Source organism: Rattus norvegicus, chromosome Y (genome assembly GCF_036323735.1).
Source record: "Rattus norvegicus strain BN/NHsdMcwi chromosome Y, GRCr8, whole genome shotgun sequence".
NCBI lineage: Eukaryota > Metazoa > Chordata > Mammalia > Rodentia > Muridae > Rattus > Rattus norvegicus.
The window spans coordinates 3,499,960-3,516,313 of record NC_086040.1 but is presented as its reverse complement, the minus strand read 5'-3'; the positions used below and the strand labels follow the sequence as shown (position 1 = coordinate 3,516,313).

Sequence of the window (16,354 nt, the reverse complement as noted above, 5' to 3'; positions counted from 1 at the left end):
AAGGGAAGCCCACCCAGTTGCTTTGTAAATACAGGGTGAGGGGCTAACACTCAGTGCTTGTATGCCCAAGTGGACTAGTGTCCAGCAAAAGACTTTGAGTACAAGGGGCTACTGGCAACAAACAATACTAATGGCCTACACGAAGAACAGTGGACCTTGGCATGGGCCAGGTAACCCACTATTATAGTCATCCCTGATTGCCCCATCCTTGCTCATGAGAAATTTGCTCTCCAAAATGGCTTACATGAGCTGAAATGGCTGGGTGAGGCCATGTGTATACATATCTGCAGACTGTGTATGTGGAGCTTAAGACCTGGTACAGTGCACCAGAACCTGATGCTGGGAGATGGGAGATATGTGGGTTAGTGCCATTCTGCCTGGAGCATACTGCTCCTGCCAGCCAGGCACTAACAATTATCACTTAATCCAGGACTTAAATTGGGGTAGAGTGGCTGAGGTTTTGCTTTAAATAGAATATCCCAAAAGATGGGACCATTGGTCAGCAGCCATGGACTAGATTCTCCACTTGTTGGGGACAATCTGCTCACCTTGCTGCCAAATCCTGACCTGGAGCCACCACAGCATGAGTGACAAACACTGGCAGAAGTTCATGGGTGAAAGAGAAAAATAGACTTCTGTGACTGGCTGATCAACACCTGCTGAAAGCCGAGGCTACCTTGTACACAGACGGGAACAGTTCTCTTCAGGAAGGTCAGAGATAAGTAGGTGCTGCCATGATGGACAACACAAATGTCATCTGGGAAGGACAAATCTCTACCGCCCCCCAGCACATCAGCGCCACAGATGCCTTTACCATCTCTTGGATGCCCTGGTAAAGCCAACAACTGTGAGTACTATTCATTGCTCAGGATATCAGGAGGAAAGAGATTCAGTGACATGGGACAATAACAAAGTAGATTAAATGGCTCGAAAAATGACTATACAGGACCCTATCCTGAGACAGCCACTGGGACTTAGGAATGGACTAAAGGGATGGCCTCACTTAGAATATTCAACAGAAGAAAAGACCCAAATTGCTTAAAAGATAAACGGACAATGACACATTTGAGGGGAAAGCTATACTCTATAAACTAAACTCTATAAGAGAGTTTAGCGAGAAGTCAAAGTGAACTTCAGTAAAAAAAATATGGATACAAGTATCTCGTAGTGCTTGTAGATACCCTTTTAGGAATAGATAGAAGCTTTCCTCACCAAGTAAGAGACTGCCACCATAGTCATCAAGAAGATATTGGAAGAAATCTTTCGAGATTTGGAGTGCCCAAGGTAGTCTGGTCAGACAACGGCCCTACTTTCGTTGCCAAGGTAGGCCAGGGTGTGGCCAAATATTTAGAGGTTGATTGAAAATTACATTATACTTACAGACCACCAAGTTCAGGACAGGTAGACTAAGTAAAGAAAACTCTAAAAGAGATGCTGATCAAATTGACCATGGAGACTGGCACAGACTGGGTGGCACTCCTTCTCTCTTGCTCTCTTTCGAGCAAAAAATAACCCTCCCAGATTCAGCCTTATCCCCTGTGCGATCTTATATGGGGCCTCAGCTCCTCTGACTGTATTAGATGATGTTACTGAACCAACATGTCATAGTAATAATGATTTGTATGCCAGGCTAAAAGACCTACAGGTGATACAGAAAGAAATCTGCTCACACCTAACAGCAGTCTATGCCCTGGGTACCCCTGAGACCTCTCATCATTTCCAGGTCAGAGACTCGACTACATATGATGACACCGAACCCAGACACTCGAGCCTCACTGGAAAGGACCGTACCTGGTGCTGCTGACTACCCTGACAGCCGTCATGTCTCATCCCTCACCAGCTGTGTACTCACTGTTGGGGCTGAGAGCTGGGACCTAGAGGGACACTCAGATATTCAAAAAGCTCCCGAGACTTGCACATCATATAAGTGGATACATGAGAGATGAGACTGGGAGGTTGCTATAATGCTCACTTGAGGAGTGTGCTTTAGAAACAAAAATTTCATGTTTGCCCCGGGTTCCATCTGGATAGGTGTAGAGATAGGCTTGATTTCTATTGCAAGTGATGTAACATTACATGTGCTAGTACTCCTAACACTTCTTGGGACTGTGCGTTAGGGATCACCACCTGTATAGGTTTAGAAGTTCTAAGAGACAGTCATGACCTTGGTGTATAGGTACAGATAGTGTCCAGATTGGACTCCTGATGCTAAAGACTTAATAAGATCTTAAGGCTAAGTCTACATACTACAAGGACAGCTACAAGGACATCTATCGGGACTCTGTTTGGGAACCTCTCCAGCCATCCATAAGCATTTGTATAACCAAAGAGTAATTAGTTCTAGGACAGCTGCCACTCATTATCTGGTACCAGGACCCAATCAGTGGTGATTATACAGTACTGGACTCACCTCTTGTGTGTCCACAAGTGTGTTCAGGCCAGCAATAGATTTCTGTGTGCTAATAAAATTAATCTCCAGGATTTATTATCATTCTGCTGATGATTTTAAAGATGTGTTTGACCTCTTACCTAAAAGCTTCAAACGAGAGCCCATTTCTCTCTCTCTTGCCATACTGTTAGGAGTACACATTGCTGCCGGGATAGGAATGGGAGCTGCTGTGTTGGCTACAGGACAACGATGTCTTAATGCTCTTAACATGGCCATTAACAAAAATTCAGAGACACTAAAAAATCCATCATCAACTTAATAAAAAAAAGAAAAATTCTTTGACCTCCTTGTCAAAAGTGGTACTACAAAATAAAAAAAAAATAGATTTACTGTTTCTAAAAGATAATATATAAAAGACTATATACTGCCCTCAAAAAAGGGTGTTACTTTTACCATACTCGATGCTCTAGCTAGACTGTTACTTATAATTAACTTGGTTTTAGTTTTTGGCCCACACGTGACAAATAGACTAATTGTTTTTGTTAAGTATCGGGTGAATACTGTTCAGTTAATGGTTCTGAGACAACAGTACCAATCAATTAGGACAACTGGTAAAGCCATATACAAGACTTGATATCAAAATTCTAAGATTAGAATTACTTAGTAGAAGAAGAGGGGAATGAGAGATAGAGTTTTAAATTAGCCCAAAACTCAGCAACAGGACCTGACTCAGGAAGACAGATTGGTAAAAATGCAAGAATGCAAGAGAACTACTTTGCTTATCACCCAGTGAGAGGAACTGTTCTTTGTTCTGCCCCTCAGATGTTTATTTAAGCCCCTACTGTGCCCTCCAGCCATTTCATCCTGCAGAGAGTCCTGCAGAGAGCGTTCCAGGAAACCTGAAACCCAAGACTAAACAGAGGTGTTTCAAACGCAGATGCTTCATCAATTCTGACAACCTTTTAGCCTTACAGGACAAGAGATAAAAATAATGAGGACCTGAAGACCTGACCCTTCTCCTGATTTAGTAGCTCTGTTCCAGGAACCAGGGGGCCATAAAACCTTTTGGCGTCCCCTTATCTCCTGGAGCCATAAAACTATCCTGTAACTTGTGGTACATTCCCCTTTGACATCTCCTTATCCCCAGGAGCTCACAGACTCTGCCTTTAAATACTCTTTCTCCCAGCCTCTCAGGGTCCAACTCCACTGCCCCTGTGTGGAATATGAGTCTCGACCCCAGTGCACTGGTTCCTATCGATAAACCTCATATGATTATAGCAAGAATGGTCTTATGTGAGTTCTTGGGGGAGGGGTCACATCATTCAGAGACTTGAGTGAGGGTCTCCCTGCTCTAGGCATCTTTCACTTGCAGCCCTGACTGAAAAACAACTTTCTTAACATTCTTTAAAAAATTCCATTTTAAAAGATCCCTTAGGGGACCAATTGACTTGAAAAGTTGGCCACTCGGGCGTGCAGATGATCTGCCTTTGTCCCTTTTTGACCTCCACTGACAAGTTATGGACACTCCCTCACCTCTGCCCAGTGGTCTAGGGTGAGAGTGTGTGTAGGATGTAATGTTCTGACCTATTTTTCCAGAATACACAATGATAAAGACAAAGACAAACAGATAAGAGACACAGAGATTCATAAGGCACCAACCGTTTCTACTTCTTAACAAACTCGACAGAGAAAGAGTCCTAGAAGGCAAGCAACAGGCAACAGAAACAACTGATCAGGTTTACACCCAACAAACCTTACTCTGGAGGCTAATAGGCATCCCTGGTCCTCCCCGTACCCTTGGGCGTCTCCCAAGTTGGCAGTCTGAGATCCCCTAGTATGTCTACCGTTCTCAGTCCAAACGCTCTTATGAGCACCTGAAGAGATGATCCAGAACTTCCTTCCTAAGTCTAGATGCACAGACAGGAAAACAGAACAGCTGCTGCTACAAAATGCAGCCTGAGCACTCTCACTTGTGCTCGAGATGCCTATACAGAATGTACCCTGAGAGGTCTCATGGATGCTCAAAGACTACTACAGAATGCAGCCTAAAAAACCAAGTTGAACACTCCCACTTGACTGGTAATTAGAGAGCTTGGACACATAATCAAAAAGACAGAACAGTTAAAGTCTCCTCCTTAACTCCGAGAGTGGTCTCGGTGTTGAGACCTGGTCATAAATCCCAGACAAGCCCACAAGTGAAAGACTCTAAGACAGAGGAGAATGTCGCTCCAGTCGTAAGGACACCTACCACCCCAAAAATACATAGGACTCAGTCTTGATGTTAAAACAAGAGCTTTATTTGGGATACCAGTGCACTGGGGCTCAACACGGTCCTCACACAGGAGGGATGTGAAGAGCCTCGAACAGCAGAAATGTACAGCTAAAATAGTCATTTAAGATTACACAGTTTCATTAGCTCAGCTAATTTGGTGCCAAGGATAGCTGACTTCTTGTCTTGGAGTTCCTAGGCCAAGGCCACAACCATATCAATGCAGTCATTTCAGTACCAAGGATGTCTGACTTGGGAAAAGTTTTCAATTAGCAATAATCGTGCCTCGGATAAACCTCATTGGCTACGATTCTGCCACTGCGCAAAGCTATGTCTGACATGATATATGTTTTCCTGTCCTGGCATTCCTAGGAAAATGACCAAGGATATCTTACTTCGCAGATGTTTCTCTCCTGAAGTTCCCAGGACAAGGCTATAGCTATGACAGCACAGCTATGTTAGTACCAAGGACATCTAACTTCATATAGGTTTTCCCATCCTGGGGCAAAATCTATAGTTGTTCAGCTTCCCAGAGATGTGTCCTTCCTTGTAATTGCCCTGTAGTAAATACCATCTATACCATCTGTTCTTATGGTCAGGCAGCTTCCTGGAGAGTCGGTGGGAATGTGCTTTCTGTACTTTCTGGTCTATTGTGTAACATCTAAGGGCTAAACAAGGGCCAGCTTAAAATATTCTCATTCTTAAGAAATGGCTACAGTAATACGAAACAGGGATCTTTCAAGAGCATTACAGCCTGTTGGGTTACTCAAACTGCTATATCAAGACATACATATAGAATTATTATAGATTTAAAAGATTTTTATGCTGTTTCTTCATATATTATTCACTATATAGATATTTTATTAACTTATTTATACAAAGGAGTTGTATTACAAAATTTTGCTATTATTCAACAAGCTTTTAAAATTTGGAGAGTAGTCATTTTAATATCTTTTATTATTTGAGATTAGTTTTATCCTAAATTGTCACATATGAAATTCAAGTAAGAAAAGACAATTTACTTTAAATTATTTTTAAAAGCTTCTAAGATGTTAATTGGCTAAGACCTCACCTTAAGTTCACCACAGGAGCACTTAAGATTTTGTTTTGTATCCCCAAGGCAGATGCAAATTCTATACCCCTAGACAATTAACTGGGGAGGAACTGAGCAGCTTTACAGAAGGGAAAAGAAGTTAGATGTAAAAAATTGCAAGATTGAGTCATCGAAGTATTTTGAAAAAGATCCTGATGAAACATACCTTATTCCATACAGCAATTTAATTGGTTATCTAATGCGAAGGCAACACATGAATTGGATCACGTTTATTTTCTTGAGTTTCCCCATTTCAACACAGATTATTGAATTACAAGCTGTAGCTGCTGTTTTTAAAATGTTGAAAAATCAAGTTTTCAATTTGTATACTGATAGCCAATATGTAGATTATCTTGCAATTAATTTATTTTTACTTTTTTTAATACTGCTATACCTTGAATTTTACAATTATTTATGCTAATACAACTGATTTAAGATAAGTGTGTTTTTCCTTTATAGATCATTTAAGAATTCAAACCGGACCTCTTAGTGAGGGCAATGTCACAATAGATTTATATACCAGGTAGATTTTGGGCCTCGTATAGGGACAAGTAGGCAATCTCATTCTTTATAGCATCAAAATAGTAATAGCTAGAGACAATAATTTGACATTTCTAGATTTGTGACTATTGACACTTTTTTCAGTCCTTCTCATTAAATCTTCTTTAACAAGAGAAACAACTAAAAGTGTAATTAGTCATTACATACTTTACAAAGAGTGGGGACAGATACAGCTCTTCAAAACAGGATCAAGGTTCTTAAAAGGAGAGGTAAAAAAGGACATAAGGGATGGTTTTAGCATTTTGATTTAAAACAAATACCTACCAACTTGTGGGGATGATTTACCCTCAATGATATGGGGAATATATGAACAACTCAGTTTGGATAAAACGGAATGAAAAACAAGGCTTGGTTCAAGGGAGAAGTTTGGGCAAAAATTTACAAAGCAAACCTTATAATGTAAGTAAAGATCTAAAAATAATTAAGCATCCTCATTATAAAACAAGCTTTGGAAATTTATCCTAAGTGTCACTGTCCATAAGCCTCTTTACATTAAACTCTTGCACATTACCTAAATGTTAAATAATAAGGTACAAATCCAACAATGGCCCCTGTCCTAGTAAAAGTTGGAGGCACCTTAGCACAGAGACAGTTACAAGCTCGTCATTGTTCCTTTCACTTCCTCTTGGAATATGCCCATTTTTGTGATGAAAAGTCTGGAAACTGTAAATTTTTACAAGATTCAAGGGAAATTAATAAAATAGTGTACAACACTGTACGACATACTCAGCCTGGTCCCCTTTCTCCAAAAAATACAAAAAAAATTGATATATGATAGTTATTGATTTAAAGGATTGCTCCTTTACTATTCAACTACATCCTAAAGATTAGGAAAGATTTGCTTTTAGCATTTTCATAATTTTTTCCATAAAGTTTCAGGACCCTTCTCATTGCTATCATTGTGTTATGTTACCTCAGAAGATGGCCAACACTCCTACTATGTGTCAGGTATATGTATCCTCTGCCCTAAAGCCTTTGAGGAGGAAGTATCCACAGATTTTTATTGTCCATTATCTACTCATTCCCCTACTGTACTTTATTGACAAGATGGACAAGTTTCACCTGCAAAAACAGTAATGGCTCTTCCTCAGTCCATTGCCGAATTACTGTTCAAAGCTCAAAAATTAGCTTATAGACCTTTGGCAAGGAACAAGATCTTAACTATCATTACATATACCAAATAACAGTTACAATGTTGGGGCCAGGGGTTTATTGATTGGCCTATTTTAATGTGCCCTGTTGCTAGCCAGTTTGATAACCATTATACTTTTAGTAAGATTTGTCACATTTTTAAAAATACATCCAGTAATTTCTCCAGAAATTATTGTTAATTCCCCTTTACAAAAGGTTCGTTTAGCATTTACTGATGGTTCCTCCAACGGATGTTCTACAGTAGTATCCTCAGAATTGAAAACTTTACAGCTAGCTTTGGTTATGATTCACAAAGGACCTTGTAACATACGCAATGATAGTGTGTATTTGTCTCAGATTGTTTCACCTCTGAAGTCCGCTGCCTTTGTCACTCCTGTTTTGTCCATTTGTGCCTGTTTATTACAAGTACAGGCTTTGTTATGTGAGCATCAGGAACCTATTTTTTGGGCCATAGAAGAGGACATTCCATGTTACCCAGCCCCTTAGCACAAGGCAATGAGTTGGCTTACTCTTGTGCATGGTCTCCATGTTATTATATGCTAATGAGAAATACAGCCTATGATAAGCTTCACATATGCATAGAATATTTCCTGGGAATTTTTAGAGTAACTAAAGAACAAGCAGTCGAAATAGTCAATCCCCAGTGTGCTGCATTATTTCCTTTCCCAATTTGAGAGTTAACACAAGAGGGTTACAGTCTATAATATTTAACATATTGATGTTACTCATATTATTGAGATTCTATATAGTTCCTAAGGACAAGGCATTATCAAACTTTAAAACATTATCTTTAAAAATAAAAAGGAGTTAAACCCTGTATGACATACAATTATTTAAACAATGCTCTTTTTATTTTCAATTTTAAAATTTGGATGACAAGGAAAAACTCTTAAGTGTTTATAACACCCTAACACTGGGCTTACTTATGCCCTGGTGAAATGGAAGTATCCACATATGGTCTTGTGCCTTGATCCTATTCAAGTATTTTATATGGGTAAAATGGCATGTTTGTGTTTTTTTTACAGGGTGCTCCAGGAATGTGCTAGATACCGGAGTGACTGGTGAGACATTCTGATGCTGGCACAAAGAATGATGTTGACCTGTGAGGTTGATGAGTTTCCTGACAGTGGTGACTGGGCAGCTTATTTGGACATATGTTCTTGACCCATCTTTACTTGCCTACATCCCCAATTGGACAAGCTGCCTTGCTTCTAGCATTTAGACCTTATGGGACAGAGAACATAGAGACTGAAAGATACCTTCAGAAAATCAAGAAGAAGTTATGACTCTTCTCTTCGCTTTAATGTGACCAGTTATTCTGGCTCAATCGCAGACTGGTCAATCCAATATTGGAAATAACAATTTTCATTTGGATGATTGGTTTTGGACATTTTCAAAGATATTTAAAAATTCATAATTGTTTTGAAATAAGTTACATTTACAGTGGGAAAAGAAGATACAGGATCTACATTTTGAACAAAAAACTTATCTTTTATCTGTTGGTCATATTAAAGTTACTTTTTTATCTTCTACAATATATAATGTAAGTTATATTGATCACAACTGTATCAAAATCTGACATATCAGCCTTTGTTTTATCGATTGTGAGTATTAGCAGACCTTGATAATTCGGTAAATGATGTATAAATATTGGAAGAAGTGAGTCAAGCTTTAAACAGAAATTATAAGATAGTGGGTTTGATTATTGCTGGTATAGTGATGTAGATATGTAATTTATAACACTATTGCTTTTACTTTTGTTAATAATTTAGCAAAAATGTTAAACTTTTGAGTATTAATGATTTATACATTTAGAAATATGAATTGATAATCTTTGTGTTACACGAATATTGCTAATGCTCCAGATAGTGTTGACTATTCACAGGAATGCCATCTACTTGAGGCTGCTGGGGACCAGAAAACTCTGCCCTGGTTGTGTGTATATCAGACACAGTACCATTTCTTGCTGTTCCTTCTGGGGAGGATCAACTAATCCAGAACCATCAAGAGAGAGATTTTAACATCTTTGCTGCTATTGTCATAGGTATTGATGCCACATACACTGTGAATTCAGTATCAGGGATTGCCCTTTTCCACACTGATCTTAAGGGAAACACAGTGGAAAATTTTTCTAGAGAAGTTGCTGACAATTAGGCATTCTATATTCAATTCAGCAGTCAGTGCTTTTGTAGGAACAGCTTATGTCTCTTGGTGGTATGGCTCTTGGTGTTATGGCCTTTGGGTGTAACAGTCGTTGGCCTTTTACTTCTTTTCACATATGCAACCAGTACTCCTAGCCTATGGAAACAACTAAACAAGTGTTGCCCTCCTTGGTAGGAGAAAATCATTCTGCACAAATCAGATTCAGCCTTTACAAGAAGCAGTTAGCCAAAGATTGGCAACTCTTTGGGATGAATCCTCACTGAAGACAGGGAATTCTGAGACTGTCAAACAGTTTTTCAAGAAACAGGTAAGAGGTGGACACCCCAAAGTGTTGTAAGACAGGTGCTCTTTAATTCAAAAATATTAAATGGGGACTTGTTGAAACTTTTGGGGACCACTATTTTTGTGGATTTCTACTAAACTGTCAGAGTTTGCCCCCTGCTGAGCCTTGGTGATGTAAGTGAAATCCTGGGTTCCCCTGAAGGAACATTCTGGCCTTTCTGTTTGCCATATGTGAGCTAATCTTTGGGCCCTAGATCTTTTGATCTCAGCCCAGTTTTAGTTTCCCTGGTGAGAATGTAAATTTGTTTCTCCCTTGTGCTTCCACTCAGTGGCGGGGTATATATTATGTGTACCCAGTAAATTCTTTGACATTCATTTCTTGAAACATGAGTGACATGAGTCTGCATGTTTCTTTTTAAATCTCACAGGCCTGCACAGGCTTCTCAGTATCTTGACTATGCAGGAATTGTCAATTAGGCAAAAGGAATGTTTAATGTGAGAGTTTAGACAATGCTATCCACACCTTATAAAATAAAACTGTATAGGCAAGACACTTCTGGGACACATTAGGTTGAGGTTTTGGACAAAATATTCCTTCAAATCCTCACATATCTCACACAAAGGATAGCACTGGGAAAAGTCTTTCCTACATCCCAGTCCATCCAGTTACCTCCAAAGTATAAGAAACAGGAAAGAACTCTACAAAACTGACAAAAAACAAGACTGACAAAATGCTTCTCAACCTCAATCACTATGAACACTTATTTGGGCAGGCCAAAGGCACCATATCACAATGTACAGGAAATAGGTCCAAAAGGGACCAAAAACCCCTCCAATGTGACAATTCTTTTGTCAATTTAATTGAGCTCTAGTGAGTTCTGTGCTCTACAATGGAAGCTACCACACGGCATCCCTCTAGAAAAATGGCTTGTATGTGTGCAATGTATGATCAACAAATCCCCCATAAGGAAATGCAGTTTCTAAGTGAGCAGTAGTATTTGGATGCCAATCCTCCTGTTTCTTGAATAAGGCTAACACTATAGAAATTTTGTAAACTGTCAAATAAATGAACAAATGGATGTGACCTAGGAAAGTATATAGACAAGTTAAAGAATGATTAAATTATTATGAATTGGCTTATTGTTAGATCAGGACAACATGCCCTTGATGCTTCATTCATGCTACCTGATGCTGCTCATTACATGCATCTTACATTTTCATATATGGTTTCCATGAGACACATAAAAATTTCATCAATGTTGGCTCTCTTTTCCTCTCTCAGAAGGTATTTGCCTGCCTGCAAGTGACTTTTTAATAAAATGGACATATTAACACACATAGAGATTATGCACTCTTCTGGGACAAACTTGAGTACTTTGCATCAGATTTTTGAGAATTTCACTGAGTCTTCTGGAATATTGTTATATATGGATTCAAGAATTACAAGAATTCAGACTGAATCCTGACTGCAGCTTAGGATATGCCACACCCTTGCTCTTTGGTACTGGGTCATTTTGGCACTTATTAAGGTTATTATGGACCCAGGGACAGCACAATTACCCAACAAAAGGAGGAAGCTGAACAGCTTGAGCTACCTGAAGTGGCTTGAAGTAATTGTTCACCAAAAACATTCCAGAAAACTGTAGCACACACCAGGATCCGACTTGAACTTCTGAAGACTATTCTCCTGTTCTTAGGTAAGAATTCTAAATCCTAGAATTTAATGGTAAATGAAAGAGTCAAAGGAAAATAATCAGTATTTACACAGAAAAGAATTTATAATACACACCAGGAGATTCCAAAGTGCCTTCAAGGAGAGCAAAGGTCAAATATTGTACTGCTCAAAGTGGGGCTCTCAGCCTGATCACTATCATGAGATGGAAATTGAGTCAGGCTAATTCCCAGGCTAAATCAAGATCATGGGATCCCCAGATATTATGAGATACACACAAACACACACGCACACACACAACACACACACACACAACACACTCACACACTCACACACACACAACACACACACAGAACACACACACTCACACACACACACTAACACACACACAACACACACACACAACACACTCACACACTCACACACACACACTAACACACACATACACATATGCACATGCACACGCACACACATGCACATGCACACACACATACACAAACACTCTATCTCAAAAATAATTAGAATGCTAAAGAAATACAATGATGTAGTATTATCTCAAATTCCAATGAACAAATCAGAGAAAACCAATGATACCCTGCTGTTGCCACTCAAGTCAGACACTGAGAGGCAGCAAGAAATTAGACCCCTCCAGCTGTTCACAAGACAAATTGAACTCAATGCACCTCCATTTCCATTACAAGATTGGTCATAAACAAAGCACCTAGAAATTTCCATAAGCCAACAATGCTCCAGGCTTCTTAAAAGAAACAATGGGAGATCACACATTACTATAATTTTTCGCAGACTGTTATTCAGGTCACAGGATATGATTTACTTTTTGAGGAATCAAAATAGTCTGTTCTCCTGTATCACTACTATCTGAACTTCATATTCTGTGTTTAAGATGCAATCAGGAAAATAATTTTGACCATGAGGACACACTTGAGTTGTACCCTACTATGATGTGAGGAAATGTAGGTGAAACAGACATGTCAACACCGTCAACAAAGAACTTCCATTGTGACTACCTGTCATTTAAGTCCTTTCTGGGGTAATATGAGAGGATCCCCAGGAGATCTTCTCTCTCATTTTGCATCTTGTGTAGATCAACATTCAGATTCTCCAAATGCTTCATTCTGTCCTCATTAAGGGTTGTAGAGTGTTGGGATGATGCCTTTTGACCAAACACTGTAGATAAATAAACATAAGTAAACTGGCATGTATAAAGATTAAGTGCCAGCAAAATCTATGCTTGATATAAAACAGAAATCTGAGGATGAAGATTTCTAGATACACAATGAATCCCAGAAGGAACAAGATTGCTATCTTTAAGATGGACTCAGCTATGACCCTGATCCCCACTATCATAGCCATCATAGACGTATACCACACCTCCTAATGCCATTTCACTGGCACTGAAATGCAAGAGCTGGCATAAAGAAGAAGAATCAGGGGACATTCCCAGCTAATGTCTAATGTGAGGCACGTATGTCCTTGAGTCCAAAATGCTTAACATCTTAAATCCCTGATCATAGTGTTCAAGAATGAAGAAACTGATTCCTTGATATATGACCAGGAGAGTATCCCTCTTGGCATCAATTCTTCTTTTAACCTAAAGGACACTGCTGAAAATGAAATGCTCAACAGCCAATCCTGAGAAAGACACTTTGTTATTTTACAGAGGGTCATCCTGGTATTCCTTGACTCCCCATAACATAAAAGAGCTCCATGGAAAGTTGCTTGACATATATCAAGTCTTGGCTCTCTGTCAAACTAATGATCAGAAATTATTGAATCTGGGTGGGCTGCTTAGGAAGATTGATATTCCAAATCATAAGTCCTACTCCTGGGAGGACTAGCTCAAGCCAATCTCATCTAGTAAGCTCCCCTACCCTGGTCCAAGTTTCACTGGGTTTTCCCAGGACCATTTCTTTCATCTTGTTCTCCAACATCATAGAAGGCTTGTCCCATTCTGCCTTGTTCTGGTCTCTGCATGTACATGATTCTTCCTCTGAAATAGACTGAGCAGCCTGAAGAACATGCCTGCTCCTGAATGCATTAGGCTTTGAAGGGTTCACATACAGGCAATTGGTGTCACCAAAGCACTGGTTACATCACAGAAGATGCTAGGGTTCTCCTGGATACAAGAGAATTTCCCGGGGAGAAATTGCTGATGTCACTGGGAAACTCAATAGCCTATTTGCTAACTACCTCTATCCAGACTGAGCAGTTTCTGGAGTGCCTTTTCCAGAGATTCACTTTTGACCCAGGGAATATGATTTCATACAATCTCATTCCAGAGTTAGAGAGTTCTCACTACTTCATTATAATTCAGTTGCTGAGGAAGGGGATAGTAGGTTAAGGTCTTTATATGTTTCAAAAAACATTTGTGAACTTCCAAAGAACTAAAGATTTTGAATGAGGGAGATTCTTCTCCCTGAAATGTATAAACCAGGGTGCAAACATGTGACATACAGTCTAATTCCCACAGTTTTTGCTGTTTTCCACAAACAAATATCCTTTTCCTACACCTTTACAGGTATGCAATGTGGAGTATATTGTTCATTGAGTTTGCCGTAATAAGTGGCATGGTTTCAACATCCTCATCCATGTGTTTTTATGAAATATCTGACTTACAAACCAATTTTGTGCAATGAAAGCTTTCTTCTCCTGGCAACATAGGTGCTCAGGTATAGGCCAAACATCAAATTGTAAACTTTCTGCCCGCTCTGTTTTTAAAAATATTTATTTAATATTATTTATGTGAGTACACTCTTGCTATCTTCAGACACATCAGAAGAGGGCATCAGATCCAATTACAGATAGTTGTGAGCCACAATGTGGTTGCTGGTATTTGAACTCAGGACCTTCGTAAGAGCATTCAGTGCTCTTAAACACTAAACCATCTCTTCACTCCCCATTCTAACTCTTCTTAAAGTTAAAGTCCCCAAAGTTGAGGAAACAAAACCTCAAGGGTGAGTGATGGAGAGACAAATTGTGGAGGAGCTGATGGGCAAAGTATATCAGGAGGAAGCAGAGAACCTGCAGTGCATCATGGTGCACAAGGAGCTAGAGCTGGAATTTGACCTACACAACCTATTGGCTTTGGACAATAAGCCCGGTTGGTGCTTTAGCCAGTCTGGGCCCTCGCTAGAAGATAAGCTTACTTCCATGGTGCAGAACAGGAAACTTTCATCAACTAGCTATGGCAGCTGCTAACCAAGCACCTGGAGGAGTCAATTGCAGAAACTGCAACATGCTCACTCCAGGTGAAGCCTCTATCCCTGCTAAGACCACTCTCACACTGGCAGAGGTTCATGTCCCTCATGGGCATCTGTCCAAAGAAGAGAACCAACTTCTTGTGGCATGAGGTGAGTGACCGGTGGTGACAACCTGTGTCTATAAGATTTTAGCTTAGTTACCAAATGGGCACATATTGTAAAACTAAATCCAGCTAATCCCTCCCTGTCAAACTACAACCATTTCTAAATTCCTCATAAAAACAAAATTAGAAAAACCACATTCACTCCCCCAAAATTCCAGGGAATTGGGGTGGTGACTCTTCTATAACTTCTTCAACCTGTATTGCAACATCATTGCAGGTAGGGGAAAGGAAGAATGAAACAAATACTGTAGCTGAATGTGCATCTTGACTGGACAAAGCTGGAAGTACTTGACATTAGGAATTTAAGTAGGCACATCCTGAAAAATCTAATTATCAAGGCAAAAGTTCAGAATAGAGATACCTTTTGTTTGATTCTCTTCAATCTAATTTTCCAGACGGTCTCTGTCTCTCAAATCCTATTAGTATTACTATGTGAGGTTTCCAGAACCTAATTACACTTTTATTCTTTCTTTTTTTTTAAACACACACACACACACACACACACACACACACACACACACACACACACGCTCCCAAAATACTGTGTCCCTTAGTCTCTAACTAGAAAAGCTTGTATCTTGCCTTCTCTCCCAGAGTGTGACTCAAAAATCACATGCATTATGATGTTTAAACAATTTAAAAAAAATAAGCTAAACAATAGCATTAAACAATGAGTCTGCCTGGGTTCGGTCCCCAGCTCCGAGAAAAAAAAAAAGAAAAAGAAAAAAAAAAACCAATGAGCCCGATAGGCTAATTAAACATCTTTTATGAATTCTGATACCAATAACTTAGCAAAATATTTGGATTTTAGCCCAAAATATCACAATCTGTCAAGCTCTCTACCCACAGTTCCCAAGACACCTTCCAGAAATATACTTGCTAATTCTGTGGCACCTTAGTTTCTCTGGTCACCACAAGCCAGTTTTCCCTGTGAGAACTTTTCTGACAATTCCTGCTTAAAACCCAAATGGTCAGAAATATCATGAGGTTATTAAACAAGGGTATCACAAGGGACCAATGCTAGACACAGCCAGCAATCACAGGCCAGAGAAGGATTGGTAACATTTAAGGCAGCATGAGGAGCAACAAGAATCTCCATGATCTGGGGATTTATGAATCAGAGCAAATTGTACACAGCAAGCTAGATTTTCCAGAGGTACAGAGAAAGCAGCTGTGGCTATTTTGAATTGTAGCAATTGGGGCCAATCACCTAGGTATTAGAAGACCAGTCTCCTTCCATCAATTTTGTTGTTTTCTAAAGGAGATAGCTATTTAAAAAAAAGGCTGATTATCTTTAAGGCATGTTGTAAAGGCAGAATAACAACTGGAATGCATCTGGTCAACAAAACAGGAATTATTGGGACATTGCCCATCAGGCAGGAAAGGTA

At 39.5% G+C, this 16,354-nt stretch overlaps 1 long non-coding RNA gene and 1 pseudogene across 1 annotated transcript; both read right to left on the bottom strand.

Annotated features, from left to right (window-relative positions):
* Positions 1 to 4,865: 4,865 nt before the first annotated feature.
* On the bottom strand, positions 4,866 to 4,988 carry LOC120099617 (U4 spliceosomal RNA; annotated as a pseudogene).
* A 7,404-nt stretch (positions 4,989 to 12,392) lies between these two features.
* On the bottom strand, positions 12,393 to 13,657 carry LOC134484468 (uncharacterized). The gene is made up of 2 exons (XR_010061928.1): positions 13,474 to 13,657; positions 12,393 to 12,769 (listed from the first exon to the last, which is right to left on the bottom strand). It is a non-coding gene; the product is annotated as an uncharacterized LOC134484468 (long non-coding RNA).
* Between the last annotated feature and the right edge of the window lie 2,697 nt (positions 13,658 to 16,354).